This window comes from Aricia agestis, chromosome 1 (assembly GCF_905147365.1).
Source record: "Aricia agestis chromosome 1, ilAriAges1.1, whole genome shotgun sequence".
NCBI classification, from domain to species: Eukaryota; Metazoa; Arthropoda; class Insecta; order Lepidoptera; family Lycaenidae; genus Aricia; species Aricia agestis.
The window spans coordinates 5,287,000-5,310,248 of NC_056406.1; the positions used below are offsets into that span (position 1 = coordinate 5,287,000).

The 23,249-nt window shown below is 37.8% G+C and overlaps 1 protein-coding gene across 2 annotated transcripts in view; it reads right to left on the bottom strand.

The window, feature by feature from the left end:
- The window catches only part of LOC121726589, a 73,016-nt gene that overhangs the window by 42,006 nt on the left and 7,761 nt on the right, over positions 1 to 23,249 (bottom strand). Inside the window, exon 1 of one of the 2 annotated variants that reach the window (XM_042114030.1) lies at positions 4,656 to 4,674. The exons of the other annotated variant lie outside the window; for it this stretch is intronic. The gene's annotated coding sequence lies outside the window, so the exon portion shown is untranslated. Of the gene's footprint in view, positions 1 to 4,655; positions 4,675 to 23,249 lie in introns of those variants that run through there. 2 annotated transcript variants of the gene reach the window in all.

The window sequence follows — 23,249 nt, forward strand, 5'->3', positions numbered from 1 at the left end:
CGTTTCTGTCAATATTTTGATATGACGTATGGTCGAATTATCTACAAGCTAACAGTACGTGCTAGAAGCGCCCTCTGCACCGCATTTTTAACCGACTTCAAAAAAAGGAGGTTATCAATTTAACGCGTAAATATGTAATATAAAATATTTCAAGAACTGCCCAATTTTTTATCGTATATTATGTTAAGTCTATATCAGCGTCTGAACAAATGTGCCAAATTTCAAAAGTGTATGTACGTATGTATATATTATTATGTTTGTATGTATGTATGTATGTATACATATGTCATATATTATGTATGTATGTATGCATGTTTTATGTTTTTATGTTTGTGTTCGCATATCTCTGGATTACTCTGGAACTACCATTCCGATTTCAGCAATTCTTTTTTGTTGTACTAGGGAATAATGCAAGTTTCATCAAAATCGCTTCAGTAGTTTTGGAGATAGGGAGTTTTAATTCTCAATTACGTACAATTTTGAAGTCGGTTTTATATTTTTGCGTAATATTATCTATTATTATTATATACCTATTGACTATTGTAGGGTGCAAACGGGAAAAAAATCTCTTGCATAAAGTTATTTCCTCCTCCCAACACCCACTGACCACATGAACCACAAGTGCGTCGACAACCTTTACGTAATCAGAGCAAGCCTTAAATAATATCCTGTTTCCTGCAGCACCGCGAAAGTTGGGACATTCATAGTCAATTTGCTACGATTAGGAAATGACTGATCGAACACTTTTAATAAGTTTAAATGCTAGTAGATCAAAGAATTTGCATAATTTATTCCGAAAATTGATTAAATTATATCAGACAGTTTAATCGTTCTATCGGAGATGGTGGCGGTGGTGGTGTCCTTATGGGGCTTGATGGGTTAAATAAAATATGTCTATTTAATAGTAAATAAACCACATCAGCTGCATTTTCCAAAATATTGCTTCCTTTATGTCTAAAAAGTTTTCAAATCTCAAAATGTTCGTCCATGATTGACCAATGTGTGTAAATTTGGCCCATGATCGATGACAAACGTACTTGTGTACTTCGTAACTTCAAAATCATGATTATCCATTATGGCCGAAAGTGGACCTTTAAATAAATGTTCGTTGACATTTAAAAGTATTGTAGGAGTTAGAACAGTTTATCAGTTGTCTCTACTACCATTTAATTTTAGCTGTAGCCTCCCTGACCCTACACAATCTACTCCTATATTTAGACCTATCACATTTATATCCATCGAAGTATTGAACAGAGCGATACAGCCCTAAAGGTCGCGCGTTGGTCAGACGGTGAACTTTAGGTGCCCTACAGACCTCCACTTCAAAGGATGATACATCACTATGATGACGTCATAGCCGCCTACACGATAGGGCATTTTCAAAGTGGTAATATTTTTTTTTTTTTTTTTTTTTTTTGCAATAAGGGGGCAAACGAGCAAACGGGTTACCTGATGGAAAGCAACTTCCGTCGCCCATGGACACTCGCAGCATCAGAAGAGCTGCAGGTGCGTTGCCGGCCTATTAAGAGGGAATAGGGTAATAGGGGAAGGTAGGGATGGAAAGGGAACGGAATAAGGGAGGGAAGGGAAGGGAATAGGGTAGGGGATTGGGCCTCCGGTAAACTCACTCACTCGGTGAAACACAGCGCAAGCGCTGTTTCACGCCGGTTTTCTGTGAGGACGTGGTATTTCTCCGGTCGAGCCGGCCCATTCGTGCCGAAGCATGGCTCTCCCACGTGTAATAACATATACATATAACATAGCCTACATAAGCAACACTGATTCATACACAACTTTAAGCGAAACTGGAGAGGGATCTCTACCAATAGAGTATCACGGTGTGTGAGACGCGTCCCGCTAACTTTACTCCTCAGTCCTCGTCGAACCAAGGAGATAAAAAAGTTTAACACTGTGCTTTTTCCTTCCATATCCGCTGAGCAATCTCATTGTTATGTGCGGCCTATACTAATAAACCTATTATGTCTTACTTTAACATTAATATTTTAGTTAAGCCAGGATTAGGTACGTTGCAAATTGTGGACGAAAGAGGCGCTTGTGCATGCGTTTCATTAGGTTTTGAACAATATAACAGTATCTAGAAGTACAAGCTCGTCCGAGCGAGATTCCAGAAAGTTCGAGGTGTTGTTTCGACATAACAAATTCTAAGTTCGTGTGTCTTCTCGCATACCGGACCACCATTGTGCATTGTTATCTCGCGGGTCAAGACTCCGGTCCATTGACTGCTTGTCTTTATAAGAAATAGAAGCTGATACCTATACAAATGCAACTACAAAACATGACAGTTTGGGATAGTCACATCCATATCCATACTAATATTATAAATGCGAAAATGTGTCTGTCTGTCTGTCTGGCTGTTACCTCTTCACGCCTAAACGGCTGAACCGATTGGGCTGAAATTTGGTACAGAGATACTTTGAGTCCCGGGAAAGGACATAAGATACTTTTTATCCCGGGAAAATCTACGGTTCCCACGCGATTAACTAATTTTGGCAGAACGGAGTTGCGGGCGTCATCTAGTCAAGTATAATTTATTTTCCCTCCGTATTTTTTGGGACAGTCAAATATTATATTCAAAACATTAACTTTACGTGTTGGGCACAATAATATAAATAACTCACACACCGGTTTCGGTGACGGTGGCCGGTTTCATTGAAATTTAAAATTAATTTTATAGTAAATTGAAAATTAATTTTATAGTGCCCAAGTGTGTGCGCAGTACACAAGAGCACTCTCTATTTCTGTTACTTCTTAAAACCCATTGCCTTTAAGAGGAGTCCACACCGCCGTTTTTCCATACAAACGCTGTCCCCTGTTTCCTCCCTGGATAATGCCGGTAGAGTTATGATTTTTTTCCTGAATATCTATGGCCACTATTAGCATGTCCCTATGTTTTCTGTTTTTTCATAATTTTATTATTAAAAAAGATAAGAACTTCCAAAAACCCAAAAAAATGGCCAGATTTTCCTCTGTGTTCAAACATCCAGAAAACAAAACTAGCTAGAATATTCAAAAAAAATAAAACATTGGAACACAGCCCAAGACTTGCTTTAATTCTTAATGAAAAAAATACTTAAATCGGTTAAGTTTTGGAGAAGGAATCAGCGGACACCGAATCGAAGATTTTCTGTTCTTTTATTAGAACTTTTGTCGTGTTGTCTCTATCGCGCTCTGCGGTGGGAGACTTGAGATTGGTGAGACAGCAATACATTTTCAAATACCTATTTTCAATTTCTCTCGCCCCTGGTGTATCCTCTTAATTGCTTATGATCGACACTGATTGTGGCTGCAATAATATAATATAGCTTCACAATCATGATTATTCAAGGCCAAATAGCCTATACAAAAACTGCACAATCATTCTTGGATGCAACCTTTTCGAGTTTTTAAGGATTTTCTCGATTCAAATTGTACGATTAAAATCTTTGGTTTTCCAATGGATAAAAATCAAGTTTAAAAACGTATTTAATCTACATCTACCGAAACTGAACTGAACGTACAGCTGTTTCCACCCCACAACGTTGACAAGGAGCGCGCTGGTATTGTAAACTTTACCCGGAGAATTCGGTCTTCCGGGATACCGGAATACAATGCACGGGACGTCCTGTATCCAATTTTAGAATTAAAACCGTTACTGTCTTTGATGAAAGTCGCAATCCATACTAATATTATAAACGCGAAAGTCTGTCTGTCTGTCACGTCTTCACGCCCAAACAGCTGAACCGATTTTGTAGAAATTTCGCATGAAAATGTTTTCATGCCTTTCTGCAAAAATGTACGGTTTTATCGCGGAAAAATGTACGATTTCCGTGCGGTAAACGAATTTTGGCACAACGGACTATAACGGAGTTGTGGGCGTCATCAGCGGGGCTAAAATGGTCGCTTTGGAGAATCATATATTGAATCATAATATGATTCATTTTTAAACTTCACTTTGCGTGCTAATTGCAATTCATATAGTGATTCGCTTCGAGCAATGATTGGTCTCCACGCGCGAGCGCCGCTCGCGGGACCAATCATTAATCTGAGTGAATCACTATATGAATTGCACGCAAAGTGGAGTTTAAAAATTAATCATATTATGATTAATTATATGATTCTCCAAAGCGACCATTTTAGCCCCGCTGGTAGTAAGTAGACCATATTAACAAATCCAGAGATTATAGGCAGATCTTTACATCGCAGGCAGATTTTTACAATCGCTTATAATTATTATATTATGTATTAAGATTACAGAAGCCATACGTGGGAGAGCCATGCTTCGGCACGAATGGGCCGGCTCGACCGGATAAATACCACGTTCTCACAGAAAACCGGCGTGAAACAGCGCTTGCGCTGTGTTTCGCCGAGTGTGTGAATTTACCGGAGGTCCAATCCCCTAACCCCTACCCTATTCCCTTCCCTACCCTCAACTATTCTCCCTTCCCTATCCTCCCCTATTACCCTATTCCCTCTTAAAAGGCCGGCAACGCACTTGCAGCTCTTCTGATGCTGCGAGTGTCCATGGGCGACGGAAGTTGCTTTCCATCAGGTAAACCGTTTGCTCGTTTGCCCCCTTATTTCATAAAAAAAAAGCCATAGGGCCATCCATACTATAATGTACATACTAGTGTACATAATCATATTTAAGTTCATACCTTTTCAATCACACACAAACAACAAATCAAAGATCTAAATGGGAGCATTAAATCCACACATCCTCAATTAAGTATGTACATATTTTAGTCACAATAATTAATACCTCATGCGATTAAATAGAAATTTAATAGCGATTAACCATTAGCTTTGTTACGTAACACAAATTTAAGAGGACGGAAACGACTCCTCACTCCACAGTCCACACGGTATCTACTATTTACAAAAAAAAAACTTTATTTAAAGAGAAACGATAGTTTAAGGTCCGGAAGCAAATACAGAGATTATGAATGCATCCCCTTTACCACTCCGGCGTTTGAGATAAGCCAGAACATACTTTTTCATCGTAAAATATAGGAAAGGATACTTTCAAATATTTGCGTAGGAAGTCAGATAACGTAATGTAGGACAATCGTCAATATAATACGTATAGATAAATGTAATATCATAAAATATATGGATTACCCATACTATTATTATTAATGCAAAAATGTGTCTGTCTGTCTGACTGTTACCTCATCACACTTAAACCGCTGAACCAATTTTGATGAAAGGTATAGAAATACTTTGAGACCTGGAAAAGGGCATTGGATGCTTTAGGAATCAGGATGCTTTGCAACGCGATTCAAACAACAGACTAGATTTTTCAGACCTAGTAAGCTTTTTTGATATAATATGATAAGCGAATCTAGATTTTTCAGACCTTGATATACGATATCCGAATGCCCAAACAAAACAATCAGGATAATCGACTCTACCTCTCTACTCAGGGCCGGATTTATATTTTTATGAGTAAGTATAGGGCACTTTAATTTTGCCGCCTTTATGTAGGAACTCTGCCATCCTAGGACGCCGCCGCTCCCCCTATAGGATGCCACATAGGACGCTGCCGCCCATAGGCCATGGCCCATGGCCCATTGCTTATTACTGCCTATATATAAATCCAGAGTAATTTTCTCTACTGCTCTTTTCAAAACAAATGTCTGCTACAAATTTTACTGAATTCACCGCCTTTTCCCTGACGACCAATATCACGAGCAATGACGAAATAAACAAAGAAGCTATCTTTATGGAGGATGTATTGTTACTTGTTGTCCCTAAAGGAATAGGCGTCGGAAGCGGACTCTATATTTGTACATCACACGTACAATTGACATGCGTATTGCGTCGCTTACAGCCTGATTCACCACTTCCTGATAAAGTGCCGGCTAGGCTATCCACAACTTTTTTGACAAATGGAGTATGGAGTATCTGTCAGATAAGTTGTGGATAGCCTATCCGGTACTATATCAGGAAATGGTGAAACAGGTCCATAGAGATTTGAGAGCAGTAGGCCCTTTAGCCAAGAAGTTTTCTTTATCGCTTCTTTTAATAGAATCGCCCGTTCAAAATGTATGGAATTGACGTAAGTGTTCGTTAGTATAAATTTGACGTTCGACTCGTCTAATGTCAATTCCATACATTTTGATCGGCGATTCTATAAAGAAGTGATGAAGAATAGCACCAACTACATAGTAACTAACCAAGTACCAAGTTTTCGTAGCGTTCATCTGTGCATAAGTGATACGTACAATAACATGAGGATGAGTACAGTGAAAACCATGGGCTCACAGAAAGCTGGCGAATACTGACGGTCACGTTGTGATTTGCCGAATAACTGAGGCATAACTTGACCTCTAGATGGCTTTAGATATTGCAGTTACTGACTGAGCATTTGCAATTAGTTATTGGACTATACTACTGAAACGTAGAAGGATACACGTATAGCTTCCTCTAGCAATTAGAGACTAGCAATCCACGGGGATCCAGGAATCGCAAACCTTTCGAGTGCACAATTAAATCAGGATAATGACGTAGGCGGTAGGCTGGAGGCAATTAGAGCATTCCCGCCAGACGGTTGCCAACGCGACCGCCCGCCGGATCGATACCCGACAACGAAATATTTACGCAGCCCACATTACGCTCATTCAAAACGGTACGTTTTTACATCCCACTACGGATGTAGTAGTAAAGATTTTTCGGGTGCCCAGCCGTCAGGAAGTTGGCGGTGATGAGTTGATACGGTCTTTGCGACACCAGCGGGCGGCGTGGCAGAAGCCTAGTGAGTAGTGACGTTTAGGGTTAAATAGGAACGGTTTGATTAGAAGTTCGGGATGTTTGTATGTACCATTGAGGAAATTGATTCCTAGGCAGTTGACCTACCTACGTCATGTGGCTTATGTCAATTCAATGTTAGCTGTGATCAGTCGGATGGGTTTATCACGACCAAATTACTTCTAAGGTCCCCTATCTGCCTAGGAATCAACTTCCCTGATAGTAGGTACTTATAGACGCAGCGACCACATTATGTGGTCGCTGTATAGACGTATATGGCTACACGCCTTTAAGACTGATATTACTTACGACAGCGTTATAGGACCTCTATGCTCGAATTGTTGACTGCCATAGTGTTTCAAACAGCTTGGACCCCCTGGACGCCGAGATGTAACTTCACTCTGCATCCTCTATCGGTTGTATCACGGGGAGTGCTCTGAGGAATTGTTCGGAATCATACTACTGCAACTTTTTGCTATCGTCCCACGCGAAAAACATACCATCCTCATCACCTTGATGAGTGGCAGTCTTCCACAGTGCGTTTTTCGCGTAACTTTCTGCCGCGCACTGTAAAACTCTGGAATGAACTGTCACCAGCAGTATTTCCGGACCGATACGACCTGCAAACCTTCAAGAAAAGAGCGTATTCCCTCTTAAAAGGCCGGCAACGATCAGAATCGCAACATCAGAAGAGCTGCAGGTGGCAGCTCTTCTGATGTTGCGAGTGTCCATGGGCGACGGTAGTTGCTTACCATCAGGTGACCCGTTTGCTCGTTTGCCCCCTTATTTAATAAAAAAAAATGCGAGGTACAGTCGCAGTCATACAGGACATAAGTCGTATGCATTTACTTAAGATGAGAGTTAGTTTACTTTGGAGCTCAGATCAAATAAAAACCCAGATAGCGCCTACCTTTGATAAAACTGAGACCACAATATAGAAACGCGCGCTAAAACGGCACTGCTTCCATATTATATTATAATTATGTCCGTATCTAAGTAACTTTAATAAGCATAGTTTTACTAACATTTAAATGGTGATTTTGACGTGGGAGAGCCATGCTTCGGAACGAATGGGCCGGCTCGACCGGAGAAATACCACGGGCTCACAGAAAACCGGCGTGAAACAGCGTTTGCGCTGTATTTCGCCGAGTGAGTAGGTTTACCGGAGGCCCAATCCCCTACTCTTTTCCCTTCCCTACCCTCTCCTATTTTCTTCCCTACCCTCCCCTATTCCCTTCCCTACCCTCCCCTATTACCGTATTCCCTCTTAAAAGGCCGGCAACGCAATTGCAGCTCTTCTGATGCTGCGAATGTCCATGGGCGACGGAAGTTGCTTTCCATCAGGTGGCCCGTTTGCCCCCTTATTTCATAAAAGATAAAAAAATAAAAACCGGCCTCAGTCTTTCGTTCGTAAAACTCTATAATATCTACTTTTATTTCGTCCTCGAACTTAGAAATTGCCTCATGAAATCAATGCAAGGTCGCACGCGGTTAGAAACAAAGTGAGTTGCAAAAGTTGAGAAAGAGTGATAAGATAGGACATTTAATACGTGCATTAGTTATTTAGTAGGTCGCCTGCTATCATGTCCTAGATCTTAGAACAATCATGGCGCGAGTGATAATCGACGGATCTTTGACTACAAAAAATATCTACAATATCGGTATTGTTGTTAGCTGGAGCACAGAGCACTTCACACACTTTACTTTTCAAGAAAACTTACAAGGCCAGTCACCTCAGATAGGGAAAATGAGATTAAACGCTTAATGAAATCATTAGGAACCAATTAACAATAAGTAAGTAGCGTACTTAGTACTTACACTATTATGTAATACTTAGTTGTTTGTTTGTTTTTTCAATTAATTATTTTGGATACTTACTACAATGACATAATAATGCGCACGGAAATCTTCGCTAATTGTCGTAATCACGAAAACACCCGAATCTATTAAACGTAAGAGCCCCTTGCATTTTGCACCTTGTGCTAAAGAAATAGAAGTAAATATCATATAGCCGGTGGCAGAAGCTCACCAAGCCATCGCGGCGTTACCATGGTAACGTCCAAGCAACGTCAGGCGTCGCTGCAAAGCGCTGTTTTTCTTAAAGTTAAGTTTAAAACAGCGCTTGCAGGCTGCAGCGACGTCTTCCGACGCTCGGGAAATACGACCGTTGCCGGAAAATTACGAAAACTATGCGCATTATCACTTTGGGAGCACTGTATCTAATATTATATGATGTAGAGTACAGGTTCTTAACCATTTTTTCAAGCTGCCCTCTTCAAAATATTTAGATTACTGTGGGTAATTCGAAAATCACACATCCATAACAAATCAAATAATATTGAGCATAACCGGATACTTATATTTAATACCCTAATAATTTTCTAATATCACAGCAGCGGTTCTGCTATTTACTGTGGAAACGTGAGTGGGCGCGCGTAGGCCGAGATTTAGCCGATACTGTAGCCTACATCTTATACTGGAATACTCTGTATGTATGGATTTAGTATGTAAAATGATATTGCCTAATGCGAGACGTTCATCGTCTTTATATCCCGCCTACATTTTATCTTCCATCTCGATTCTCGTGCTCTTACTGCTTGCAAGTTCCACATCGAAGCCTAACCATAGTTTGGATAGGATACTGTGAGTTTAGCAGATTAAATACGAAGCCATGTAAAAAGCCAATGTTACCTATGTATTTACATAGATAGTTCAATAATTCAAAAGTTATTTTGCTCGGTTAGATATTTACCTATATTCAAAATAAGGGCGTGAAAGGTCGCCATGAGGTTTTTGACTACATCTACCTAGTACAGTAAATATATATATTTATCGAAGGCTGTATAACTCCAGATTGCTATATGGAGTTATACAGCCTTCGATACTGTAGGCCTACTACGATTTTGAGACTCAAACAATCGGACGAGAATGCTGCGTCCTGCTCTAACGTCGTCATTTCACGTTTGTTAGAGTAGGAGGCGACATTCTCGCCTGATTGTTTGAGTATCAAAACAGTTTCATGGTACAAGGCCTGGTGCGTAAATCGACACCTACTATTTCACAGTCCAGCAATATCTAACCCTTTTCCACAAGCACCGACTTAACTCTATCATATAACTATTTCTCTACCTAGGTGGAAGAATATACTCACTGGCCACTTAAAAACCACCGCAACCGGTTTTCCATTCGCACAGGAACTTATTACTACTGTACAGGATGCACGGGTTTTACTTCAGGCTGTCTTCCTGTAGAATCATAATTCACAGTAATTGACCGCAGCTGGATAGGACTCCCTGCTGGTTAAGCGCTAAGCCCTATTTGAAGTAATTAGGTACTTAAGAGGAATTAGAAATGATTAAAAAAAAACCGGCCAAGTGCGAGTCGGACTCGCGCACCGAGGGTTCCGTACAAACCTGCAAGGTTTACAAAGTTCGTTCATTACGACAATCGAGTCATAACTATGGTATTTTTATTGCAAAATGAAATTCATAACATTACAATGGGGAAAGATGGAGGAGCATAAATTTAAGACAAAGATCTCTTTATCGTTTAAGTAATAAAAAGTAATTAGTTTATATTTATTAAAAAATATATATTTTGTAATGTAACTAAAAATTTAAGGTTTTCGGAATTTTTCCTTTATGTGTGCTATAAAACGTTGCTTCATGCCAAATTTCAAGATTCTAGGTCGACTGGAAGTACCCTTTAGGTTTTGATTCCCTTGCGAGTACTTGCGAGTTTCAAAATATGCAGCTTAAATTGCTGTTTCTTTTGATTGCGTTGACATAGAAGTTTTATTTTGTTACAGCTTAAAGGTATTATAGACCTGAGTATTTGGTATGAATTTCAATTTAATACCACTACGCGTTTATGAGGAAATGGGTAGTAAGTTTAAAATTATTAAAAAAAAAAATATTATGTGATGTAACTAAAAATTTATGGTTTTCGTAATTTTTCCTTTATCTATGCTATAAGACGTTGATTCGTACCAAATTTCAAGATTCTGAGTTCACGGGAAGCACCCTGTAGGTTTTGATTCCCTTGCAAGTGTCGAAAATTTGCGGCATAAACGGCTGTATCTTTTGATTGCGTTGGCTTAGAAGTTTGATTTTTTCACAGCTTCAAGGGACAGTAGACCTGAGTAATTGATATAAATTTCAGCTTCATACCTCCACGCGTTCCTGAGAAAAAGGGTCTTGACAGACGGACAGACGGACAACAAAGTGATCCTATAAGGGTTCCGTTTTTTCCTTTTGAGGTACGGAACCCTAAAAACTCATAAACTGGCCATTACTTAAAAGTAATGGCCAGTTTATGAGTTTTTTTAGACAGAAATGTAAGTGTGTACGTCTGTCTGTTACATTTTCACGCCCAAACCTCTGAACCGATTTGGCTGAAATTGTTATGGAGATACTTTGAGTCCCGGGAGAGGACACAGGATAATCTAAAATCTTTATCCCGGAAAAGATTCAGTCAATAAAATAATAATAATGCATAATATGTAAGTAACTACTTAACAATTAAGATATTATTTTCTACATTATTCTTCGTATGAACAGCGCGGCAACGGGGCTAAAATGGTCGCTTTGAAGAATCATATTATGAATCATGTTATGATTCATTCTTTTAAAATCGCAAAATGCAAGTCTGCTTGCAAAATTCATATTTAGTAATTCGTACTATTTTGACATTTGTCAGTTTGGCAGTTTTGACAATTCATTTGCTGAATTGATTGAGAGGAATTGCTAAATGTGACCATTTTAGCGCCGCAGTCTACAAGTACCTAAGTTTCTTTCTAAGTTGTAAGTAGCCTTTGCATTGTTATCTAAATCGATTCGAAATAACCGGCAATAACACTTGTTGCTTTCACTGTTGGACCGGACAGATGGTTTATTACCATTGTACTAGTTCATCATCATGTCCCCTCGACTGACTACTACTAAAAAAAACGAACGAGTGCGCTAGCCTCACGGAATTCCTAATACGGAAAACGGATTCGAATATAGAATAAGGAAAATGTGTTTATGGTACCAGCCTAAGAACGTCTGCGTCACTTGCATGATCACATCGATGATCAAAATACGGAACCCTAAAAAAGGCCAACAATCACAGTTGACAGTATTGAGATTTGAGAGTATAGTAAACGAAAGTGTGCCTCAATGACATAATTGTCGACAAACCACGTCATACCGAATCGGTTACAAAACCGTAAAGTGGCAAAATTTGTGGTGAGACGCGACTAATAGGTAATTACGAAAGCGGCACACGGCCACTGCCCACCGACGCTCAAGGCTGACATTGATAATTTGATATACTATCGATATGTTAATGATGAAAAAAGTAAAAAAAAATGCCGCTGTTGTGTTGTTGTTTCCACTTCTGACTGTTGTTTATCTAATTTTGCCTTCGAGTTCTAAGGAGATCAGCTAAGGAGCTGCGCTCTCCTAAATGTCGTATTTTTTTCCTATTGGCTCTTAAATTATATATTTAAGCCAATGAGTAATGACACTTATGACATTGGCATATTTAAGAGGATATTAATGAAGGTCCTCCCCTACAAGCAAGCGAATATCAAAATTAAGTCACAGAATTTGTAGAACCATCATTAAAAGTAATAGAAAAACAAAGCATTAGCCTAGCCAATAAAAATCATTTTAGAAACATACTTAAGACTTAATTTATAAAAGTAAACAAGTATATGTACTTAATTAATGACTGAGTAAATGTTTAATGTCATCGATGATGATAAAGGAAACAAAACACAATACTTTAAAAACATCACTTAAGAATACCTTAATGAAGCTTTATATCATCCACCATTAGCATAAGCACAGCTTGAACAATTAAACAACTATGATACGAAATGAGCTCAAAATGTATGTGTACATGAATACCGAAGCTTAATGACTATTAAACAATTCAAGCTAAACAATTCCAAAATAGGGATTTAAGGCTTAGTTTGTACGGTCACTGAATGAAAATGTACTCATATCTGTGTGGATGAATACCGAAGGCTGAAGCCCAATATCATTCATCATTAACATAAGCATCTATATATTAATACGTGAGCCAAAAACTTTGTATCCCTTTTGACGAAAAATGGGGAAACTTGCACAAAAAAAGGTGAATGAAATTTTGCACAGTTATAGTTTATATAATGGAGGAGTGCATCGAGCTAATATTATTTTGAAATTATGCTTTTGTCATACATTTTTTTAACAAATAAATATTACACACACTACAACACACACACTAGGAAAAATGACAGATTTTTGAGTGACAAGCCTATACATACGAATTATACTCTTTTATTTATTGTTGAAGTCTGTTGACAACAAGGTAACAAATTGAAAATGGATTATAGTTTTTTTTATTGAATCTGAGATACTATAAGACAATGCTTACACGGCCAGTCTGAGATCAGTTGAGTCCCAGAGACAAAAGTTGAAAAAAATATGATAAAGTCAATATTTAAAAAAAAATATAAGTCCTAATGTGGTTGAAACTAAGGTCGAATTTCGACCATTGGGCGATCTTTAGTAGCTTGAATAAACTAAACAAATATGTAAGGTAAGGAATAAATTGAGTTTCTTAGATCATTGAATGAAAATGTAATGAACAGCTAACACAAGCCTCGAACTTCGAAGTCTACAGCGTTACCTAACAGATGAGAGGTCATCGCTCCCACCATCATAAAGAGATCAGATTTTTCAATCACGACTCCCGAGTCCGAGACTCGATAGAAAAAACGTAACCAACTAAGATTAGGTTTCACTCGAGGAAAATATAACAAGGAGTAAGTATAGACAAGAAAAAAAAAATAGTTTGTTAGAAACTTTTTTGTAAAATCTGCAATCAATATTATTTTGGGATCCCTTTTTTGCATAGTATCAATTATAACTTCTTTTGGTAGTTCTTTTGTCATAACATTATAATCCTTTGACATAATCATAAAATATTGGCATACTATCATAATCATAATTATGTTTTGTCATGGTTATGTCCTAATTTGTCATAACTTCATGTGGCAGAAGTCTTTATTGTTAAAATTTGGGTAGGTTGGAACTTTTTATCAAAAAATAGACCTAGTTCAATAGTAAAGGTCATTTACAACGTTGCTTCCTATTTAAACGGAAAGGTTTATAGCACATAGCTGGCAGGTTAGGTAAGTATAATCTTACGTCTGTAGAGAACATTATAAAGAGGCACTAGAGATAAGGATCGTCAAACAGGGTGTTCGGGGAAGCGTGGCGGATTCCTGGCCCCCAGCCAACACCTCAGCGATGCGGCTCAACCTCACTATTTACTATTGCAATTCTATTTATTCGGTCGTTTAGTTCGCTTTAAATCTTTTATGTACGGCTAAAAAATCGCTAGCTTACTAGCTAGTTCTAACTTATTTCGAAATTTTAATTCAAAAATATTTCATATCTAAGAGATTTTAGTCTACCACCGAGGCACCGGTTCGGGAACTAGCCCGGTAAGAACTAAGAATTTTGTTTTTAGCCATTTTACTGCCTGGCTTTTGAGATTGTTTGACAGAAGTTTATCTATTTGACGGCGTTGTTGACGTAAGCCAATTAGACACGCTATTGAATGAATAAACCTCAGTAAAAATAAATTATAAGCAAAAAACTTTTTGAAAAAAAGCTTTTAAATACTTTAAAACGAAGAAAATAAATTTCTCCTTAAAAATTCTTACTATTAAGTTATAACCTCAATATATTATACAATTTGCATGATAATAAAAGCTTGTCGCGTGATTTATAAATACTTAAACTAGTACCAATTTAACTGAGTATATTTTATTTCTTATTTTATTAAAGTAAATATATACTGTCAGATTGTTCAGTCTCGCGACAAGCTTTTATTATCATGAAAATTGTATAATATATTGAGGTTATAACTTAATAGTTAGAATTTTTAAGGAGAAATTTATTTTCTTCGTTTTAAAGTATTTAAATAAAAGCTTTTTTTCAAAAAGTTTTTTGCTTATAATTTATTTTTTGGTTTTTTAGTTAGGTATCTCTGACTAGATTTCTCAGTCTACTTGATTGTAATTTGTTTTGTTTCAAGAATTTGTTAAAATATGATTTTAATCATATTTTAACAAATTGTCATCCAAACTAAACGCGCATGCAAAATTTCAGCTCAATCGGTTAAATATTATTAATCTACTCCAAAATTGAGTTCCAAAATTTCACCCGAACATACATACTAACATACACACAGAGCAAGTTAAATAAAAGCTTTTAAAAAACCCTTAAACCGAGCTTACTTAAAGCCTATAAAATTTTTCGTGTTTAAGGGTCTGTTTCACCACTTCCTGATAAGTCCCGGATAGGCTATCCACAACTTACCTGACAGATACTCTATACTCCATCTGTCAGGAAGTAGTGGTTTTAAATCTTGAAAGTAGCTGAATCTACTAGATCTCCATTAATCTAGTAGATCCTGGTCTAGGTCTGGTTATGACTTATGACGTAACATCAATGAGAACTCATTCATTACGAGTCGCGTGTAAAGACATTAGACAGCACTGCTGCAGTGCAATTGCCTCTAAAATCTGGTTTTCAAATCAACGCGGCCACAGCATAAACAGTTCACAAGTCAATGCAAGACGTGGTTGCCGAGTGACTGGCGGAGATTAGCTGCGTGAATCATCCGAAAAACATGCGACTTTCAATCTTATGCACCCGCAATAAAACCCATGTTACCATCCCGTCCAGCTGGTGGGTCCCGTTATGTTCAACTTCGATTAATTTTGAACTTTATTAAGTGTGAGTATGGTACATTTTGTTTTAACCGCGTATGATATCCTACGGTCTGGTGGCGAACGGTGATGTCCCGTGCTGATTTATGTCTTCTATGTTTGGTTTTATATGATGTACGGTATTCTATTTCGATGTTATTATAGAATGTTTATCGCCATCAGCGGCAGTTCCACAGAAATTAACAATAATAGACGCGGGCGAATAACCTTCCCTGAGTATGCAGTATGCACGGTAAACACGGATTTGCACAACAGACACTGATGCAGATGCTCTGCTGATTCTTAAAATAATCGGCCAAGTGCGAGTCGGACTCGCGCACGAAGGATTCCGTACCGTTATAGAGCAAAAATAGGCCAAAAATTGTGTTTTTTGTATGGGAGCCCCCTTAATTATTTTAATTTTTTTATTTAATATTAAATTACACATATGATTGAGGATTATGTGAAAATTTCATGTGCCTACATGTAGCCATTATGGATTACGAGCCAAAAAGGGCAAAAAATCACGTTTGTTGTATCAGGGCCCTCCTAAAATCTTAACTTTATTTTATTTTTAGTATTTGTTGTTATTTAGCGGCAATAGCGGCAACAGAAATACACAATCTGTGAAAATTTCAGAAGTCTAGCTATAGCGGTTTTTGAGATACAGCCTGCTGACAGACAGATGCAATGGACAGACAGACAACGAAGTCTTTGTACCTAATAGGGTCCCATTTTTACCCTTTGGGTACGGAACCTACGAACAGGTTTCCGTACAAACAACTTATTAGGACAGAAGGACAGACAACAAACTGGCTCATAATCTTATGAACAAAATTTAATTTAATTTTTATAAAATATGCTTATTGCTAGCCTCCTAACTCCTTAAGTTATTAACCATGAAGGTTTTAAGGTGATTGCATAATCAAGGTAATGTTGAAAACAATAATAATGAATTGTATACTATTTTGGTAATTAAAATAATTTTAAGGACAGAGGATGTAACTTCCTGCATCAAAACAATAAATTATTTTATTCGTACTTCTTTAAAATTACACAGTATGAAAATTTTATTTTAAAAGCGTGTATTTTTATTTTTTCTATGGAGTAATTATTACCAAATCATTGTTTAAGATATTAAATAATCCCACCAAAACATTAAATGTAAAAAGGAGCCAAGCAAAATATTGCATAGCCATGCAATATATCTATCGTAAAAAGTTTTCAGATCACATTCAAGCCAAGCCTTCAACTTATTTTGTAATTTAAATCAACATTCAGTGAATTTATCAATAGTTTTCTTTATTTTATAATTATTATAGTGGCTCGGCAATGAGCATAAGAAAAACAAATATAAAACTTCTTATTTGAGGTAGTTCATACTCACAAAACGGCAAGCGTAAAGTGTTTTTAGTATGTAACGACGCATGTGAACGATGGTACCCAATAAATCCAATCAGTCGCTGATTATTTCTCTAGTGCTCATTGCCAAGCCACTATAATAATTATAAAATAAAGAAAACTATTGATAAATTCACTGAATGTTGATTTAAATTACAAAATAAGTTGAAGGCTTGGCTTGAATATGATCTGAAAACTTTTTACGATAGATATATTGCATGGCTATGCAATATTTTGCTTGGCTCCTTTTTACATTTAATGTTTTGGTGGGATTTCATTTCTTTTTTTAAGGTTTCTTTTCTTTTCAGGTCACGTTAAAACTTTTCTGCACTTAGCTTAGCACCCATTCTCTATCTCTAGGTATATATTCTACGTCGTAAAATTAATTGATAATAACAGGTAGGTACTTCTACAAAGTAAGTACAAATTCTATGACGATAGCCCAACAACTTTTGAACTTTCAGGAAGTTATTCGTGCACCGATGTTACTTTCGATTGAGTATTACGACCTATCCCGGATTTTTTTAAACCATACTAATTATACTCCGAAAACAAGCAATATAAAGGGAGTGCTACACCATCAATCGAGCGAGTATGGAGTGTATGTGAGAGTGAAATTAATTATCATAGTTTCATTGTTAACTTTGTTAACACTATTTTTCCTTTTGTACGTAAAATAATTATTATGAAGTCGAAACTCATTTTTAATGTTCTTGCAAAGCCACAAACATAAAAATCTTTTCTTTTATTTAATAAAGTTATATTAAACTTTCCAGTTTTTAGGTTTCCTTGCCCAAAGGATGAAAACGGGAGCCTATTCCTAATGAGTCTAGACTTCGCTGTCTATCTGTCGTCCGTCCGTGTGTCAAGAGGCTAGATCTTCAGAACCGCAATAGCTATGTTATTTTAATTTTTTACAAATTATGTAATTTTGTTGTCGCTATAAAAGCTAATAGTCCAACTAAAATAAAATAAATGATTAATCGGGGGTCTCATACAACAAACACGTTTTTTTGCCCTTTTTTGCTCTATATCCATAATGGTAAAAGTAGGGTTTTTGAAAATTTCAGAAAATACTTAATTGTATTTCAATTTTAATAATAAGTAATTTTTTTTTTATTGAAATAAGGGGGCAAACGAGCAAACGGGTCACCTGATGGAAAGCAACTTCCGTCGCCCATGGACACTCGCAGCATCAGAAGAGGTGCATGTGCGTTGCCGGCCTTTTAAGAGGGAATAGGGTAATAGGGGAGGGTAGGGAAGGGAAGGGAATAGGGGAGGGTAGGAAAGGGAATAGGGTAGGGGATTGGGCCTCCGGTAAACTCACTCACTCGGCGAAACACAGCGCAAGCGCTGTTTCACGCCGGTTTTCTGTGAGAACGTGGTATTTATCCGGTCGAGCCGGCCCATTCGTGCCAAAGCATGGCTCTCCCACGTAATAAAAAGTACATAAACTTGTGATTTAAGGGGGGCTCCCATACAAATTTACGGTACGGAACCCTATGTACGCCAGTCCGACTCGCACTTGGCCAGTTTCATAATTTTTCCTTTCATTGTGGATAACGACCTACCTTGTTGCCAAATTTCAAGGTTCTAAGTCTGCTAGAAGTACCTTAGAATTTTGATGATCTGTAAGTCAGTGAGTGACAAAATATAGTAACTTTGATCATCCGTAACTATTAAACTATTTGTTATGTAATTTGGAGGTTAAGTTAGTTTTAAAACTTGCTCCTAGTGACCAAAATTCTAAATCCCTAGCTTTGTTAACATCGAAGATAAAGGGGGTGTGAAAAAGCCGAGAACCGCTTCGAGAAAAGTATGCTACGGCCGTGCCTTTGCTAAAAAGCTTGGCTGGAGCACTGCCGTGCTCCCAGATTAGCAATTAACTTGGAACAATTATAACAATACAAAGATGTTAAGAGCTCTGAGGTTGTTGATCTTTAGAACAAAAAAAATTGAGATCAGACATATTATTATATTTATTTCATTGTCCATAGTTTTCACATCGCTTCATTTAGAATTGCAAAGAAAATTGTAAAGTAATGGTTAAATGAAATTATTATTATACATATGTATATGGGTTATTAATTTATTCAGGAAAAATTAATCTTCTTGGTCCAAATTATTTTATTATAATTGAACTACTAATTGAAGTACTTATAAAGTTAAAATAAAGTTACGTATTGTTGTCAACTGGTTGCCTATCGTCATCTCTACATTTTTTAAGTTACGTCCTAAAATACTTGTTGTTGAAATAACTTTGAAGTTACATTTTATATTATAATATTTTGGTCTATTTTAGGAGATCTTGGGATGAGTCACACTCGGAAGCGTTAAGTTCATCGGATTGAGATTCCAATCTAAAACCGGAGTCTGGAGTCTGGACAGCAATGCGCTAGCCGCGACACTTGAGCTGTCGTATTCTATATTAATTATGTTTCGAGATGATTAAAAAGTTGAAAATTTGATAGAAAATCTTCAACTACTTCATGTACCTTGCACACCTACAGGAGCTACAAACATCAAAGATTCAGTACAAGTAGAGCTTCGGATATAGTCAAGTTAAAATTCATTGAACATAAACGATAAACATCTACTTAATCTCATTGTTTATTGGAAGTACTAAACAATGACATTAGTAATAGTAATTATTTAAGAGCTACGAATCAGTGGCGGATTTACCAATAGGCTAAGTAGGCTGGAGCCTAGGGCGGCAGATTTAGAGGGGCGGCAAATTTAGCCCCATTTTTTTATCTTACAGAAATAAAAAATCCTACCAAAAACATTGCCGAGACGACCACATATTATTAGGTTTACGGTTTACCCTGTGAAAAAGATATGTGACCTCATGTAGAGCCAAGCTTCTGAATCTACACGGCCTAACTCTACTGAAACTCATTTTCAAAATTCTACATACCAGTAAATATTATATTGTATGGCATCGCCGTTTCGCTACCGCACAGGGTGAAACCTTGTGTGGTCGTCTCAGCAAAAATTTTAAAATTTTTTTTTTATGGGATATGATTGTGAACTAAACTAACGTATTGAATTTCAAAGTTCAGTTATAGAGCGGCAAAAATTGAATAGCCTACAGGCGGCAAATTTGTAAATCCGCCACTGCTACGAATACTACAAATTAAAACTAGTAGAGCCCCAAGTAATGACTCTACTAGTATAGTAGTGTCTATATTATGAGGGTCCCTAACGCCTTGCTGCTAGGGAGTCAATTAGAATATCATATTTTTGGGTCCTTCAATTGTTTATAAAACGACTCTCTCTACAATATTTCACATAAAATCTCTAGTATTTCGTGATGATCTGTTTATTACAAGTCGCTGGACCGTGAACGAGACATTACATTTTTAATTTTTACTATACAGGCTGTTCTGTATTTACGCATTCATAATGAGTGAAAAACACAATAATTAGAATTGAACGAGAACAAATAAATATGAATGAGTGAAAATATTATGTCTGTTCATCTAAAATACCAGTTTTGACGGTCGAGTAACTACTTGTTATTAAAACCGCAACGGAAGACACAGCTGCGATTCGGTAAGCGATACGGTGGGATCGATATACAATTTATTATCCACATGTCAAAAGGTTCACCGTTACCAAATATTGCAGGAAAATTGTTGGTTATGGACGGTAATGGTTCATTCATTACCACCCCTTCCCGTATGCACCTGTCTCAAAAAAGAAAGGTGCAACATGCAAATGGAATTGGGTAGTATTACATTCGATTATTTCAAGAGCGAAGCTTTTAACCCAACAAGCCCCATAAGCTCACCGGTGAGCGAGACACAATATAATAACAATAGATTTCCAAAAATCCACGATCGGACGATTAAATAAAATGGGATTTGACATAATAATATGGCATCGTCATGCACCAGCTACATGTCACAAAGGTTATTCGTGTAGAATTCTGTACATCAGCATTTCCCAAAGTGTGGGTCGCGACCCACTGGCGGGTCGCGGGTAGATTTTGGGTGAGCCCTGAAACTAAAGGACGATTGTCGTACTTAGGGCTGGGACACAAAAACACGGCACGACGTCGTACGACGTCGTACGGCGCCGTGTCGTGGGAATCCACGACGCGCGTCGTAAAAAACCACGGCATGGCGCCGTACGGCGTAGTACGACGTCGTGCCGTGTTTTTGTGTCCCGGCCCTTACGTACGGTACGTTTTTTATTTGAAATGGGTGTGGTGAGGATCTTTAGAAAAGGCCCAAGTCCAGCAGTGAACGTCAGTAGGCTGACGATGATGATATGGTCAGCGGCAGCAACATACCGCTTTTTGTCTTTATGACACAAGGTGGGCCGCGAACCTTAAACTTTCTTGTAGATGGGTCGCGGTCCCGACATGTTTGGGAAACACTGCTGTACATTATTGATTTCGAATGTCGCCTTCGAAATTACAAAATGCAACTTTACTGTAGACCCTAGTGTACTTAAGTGACCTAGAATTTTAAATGCGAATAAAATAAAAATAATTAAACGGCATGGAAGTCCTAATTATTTCTAGAATTCCACAATCAAGATTCTCTGACGCAGCTGAGGCCGGGGGCATCTTCATAAGGATGTCAAGAGTCATTCACACGATTCCTCGCAAGTTGCAACCGATCGCAAAGATACACATCATCCTGTACATGAGCCGACATGGCAATTAAACATATGGTTCAAATATGGCCGTCTTACGCCAATGCTACCATTTTAACGATAATTGCATACGGGCTTGCAAAATCATATACCGCAACGAAAGCATCGTATCACCCAAAGAGGGTTTTTTTTCCTGAATTTTCTAAAAGGACTTGGGGATTTTTTACTTTGTACAATGTTTAATTTATTAAAACCTTTGATTAGTTCCTAGTCATGGGTCGAAGCTCTCGTAGCCTTGTGATTAGCTGCGGTTATCTACCCTTAGCCACAGCTATATTTTGTTTCGGTGACTAACTCTGCGGTTAAAAATTATATCCAATTTTAACAGATCTAGTTACCAACAAAGATCATTTTAATTTTAGAGCATATTTTATACGAACGAATGTTAAAAGAATATGAATAAGCTTTAACATCCTCGGGTACACAGACACGGCTTGTGAGCATACGGTACGAACATGGCATAAGATAAGAGTAACAATGCCGAAATTGGTCTTGTAATCTCTGAATTAGCTACGCCATTTTATTGTCCTCAGATGTTAATGGGTGTTCATTTTTGGACACAACTCTCGTATCTCGGAAGCTGTGTACTTTGTCAGGGCTGGGTGCAGCGCGAGCAAGAGCGAGCACCAATAAAACAATGCTACATTTTACAGCCAACATTATGATCACGGCACATTCTAGATTTATTGATTCACTTATCTTAGAAGGTTGATTTATGTTCGACGGTTCGTGATAGCAGATTATTTGTTGCTTGCTTCTGCTGACTGCTGAGTACTTCAAAGAATTTTCATAAATTGTCTCAAAGGGAAAGCGATGGTGGAAAAATATAACACATTACACAACACAAATATCTGAAATTATAAAGCTATGAAAATGCAATTAGTCAATTAAAGAAGGCACTTAACAAATAAAAGGATTGAAAACGCCTCCCATCAGGAGTCAAGTGTAGTGGCACCGATGAGCACGTATAAAAGAGCTACGAAGCGAAAAAGGAACGATGGTAGCAGGGGTCCGACACGAGATTCTATTGTCTCTGTCTACCCTCACGTAAAAAACGTGACTGCCTCTCTATATGCCTATAGCGACGAAGGGTGACATTTTAAACTGAACACCACTTATTAAAATGCTTAGGTACCCACTTGTTAGGTGATTGATAGTCGGTACGTACTGTGCATACTATTGAGATTTTATAAATATTGTCTAATTCGACTTAATCCCTCCCTAATCACTTTTTAACATAACTTCGAATTATATTTTTTGCTTAATGTACCTGCAGATTCCAGTTTAACATTTACAAATGACACAATCGAACCGCACAACACAAGCGGACGATTAAACTGTCCTTAGTTAAATATAGGTTACCTGCAAATGAACAATGCGAAATGCTCCACTTTAACGCACGCTGAAAAGGTCAAAGGTGAGACACAATACGCGTCAAACGCCCGGGGAACCTTGGGCCCGACAGGTCCACACTTCAATGGCGAAAGTTCTGCTAGACAGAGATCGAACGTCACTTTCTCGCCGAAAGCCCGAGTATTTGCTAAAATACTCGGGCTTTCGGCTTTTTATGAAATAACCCCAAACGAGCAAACGGGTCACCTGATGGAAAGCAACTTCCGTTGCCCATGGACACTCGCAGCATCAAAAGAGCTGCTGCAGGTGCGTTGCCGGCCTTTTAAGAGGG